Source organism: Austrofundulus limnaeus, unplaced genomic scaffold (assembly GCF_001266775.1).
Source record: "Austrofundulus limnaeus strain Quisiro unplaced genomic scaffold, Austrofundulus_limnaeus-1.0 Scaffold1, whole genome shotgun sequence".
NCBI classification, from domain to species: Eukaryota; Metazoa; Chordata; class Actinopteri; order Cyprinodontiformes; family Rivulidae; genus Austrofundulus; species Austrofundulus limnaeus.
Genome location: NW_013952403.1, coordinates 8,340,219 through 8,341,619, shown reverse-complemented (window position 1 = coordinate 8,341,619; position 1,401 = coordinate 8,340,219).

Genomic DNA, 1,401 nt, shown 5'->3' with positions numbered 1-1,401 from the left:
ACTGCAGATAAATAAGGCAGGAAATAGAGGACGATGTGGGAAAAGACTGTAGCGGGGCTTTTTAGGTCCTGACCTCAGTCTCTGTGACTGTGAGCTGAACGTCGCTCTATGAGGCCTGATTTTCACTCTGCAGGARGATCACCCAGCAGAGAATCAGATGTTGCTGCTTCACTTACTCATATTTAAATCCTCTTTGGGTTTTGTGCTGACAGGTCCATGARCAGCTGAGCTGATTAATGTCATTCTTTGAAAGCAGGTTTGGGGGATTTCTGCTGTCAGTTCTCATTGTGYTGTTTTCATGGAAAGCTTAGGAAGTATTTCTACAACAACAGGAAGTTGTAAGTCAACGTTGGGAGCTGATTCGAGGAGTCTGCAGAAAGAGGGAACAGCTGTGAAGGATAGTGGCCCCTCTCATCCCCAATTCCACTGTGGCATCAAAAGAATCACGAGTAATGAAACGATCGGAGATGGCACCCCAAGGAACGAGCCCCTGCAGAGAAAAAAAAAAACAGAAACTTAGATAAACATTGACCTTTGACCTTTTTCCTAATGTACCCTTTGACCAGCATTTCTCTGTTTATCACTTGCATCCGTATATTTTCAAAGTAAACTTTATATTCTCTGGATCATTTGGCTGCATTAGTCGGGTCACATAGTCTTTAATGATGTAAGAGAGGAAGATGATTTTCAACTGACATTTTTTCTTCATTAATTTCACACAGTTGTGTTGTCTTAACTTTCACATTGTTAACATTTCTTAAAAACATTTGGCTGAAAAGCACACATGAGGAAAAAAAGTGACTTATTTAGAGAATGCTGATTCAGCATTAACATTGTTTTCCTGTTTATTTGATTTTTTCTGGATGTTTTTTTGCTGTTAACGTATTACTGCATGCTTTGTGCTATTTTAGCCATTTATAAATCAAAATCTTCAGAAAAAAAAAAGTTTTTACAACTTTTAACCTTTAGCTGACATCCAGCTTTTCTTAGTTTTTATACCATTTAGCTTCTTTTTGTACTTTTGCTTTCAGCTAACTTTTTGGTGCTTTTAGTTATTTGTCAGGTTGAACTTTCAGGCAGATTTTTGCTACTTTTTAAGCCTCCAGCTACAATTTTGCTATTTTTTAGCTTTTAGCTAACCTTTTACTATTTTCGATTTTACCTAACATTTTGTTACTTTTAGCAAGCCTTTTGCTAGTTTTTGCTATTTAAGCTTCTAGCTGCTATTTATCATTTATATTGGAATTGCAGCTTTTAAATTTTAGCTAATTATTTGTGAGTTTTATTTGTACCTTGTCTTTTGCTACTTTAAGCCAACCCTTTGTCACTTTAAGCTAGCGTTTTTCTGCTTTTAGCTACCATCAAGCTTTTTCATCTTTGAGCTAACATCTACTGTATATC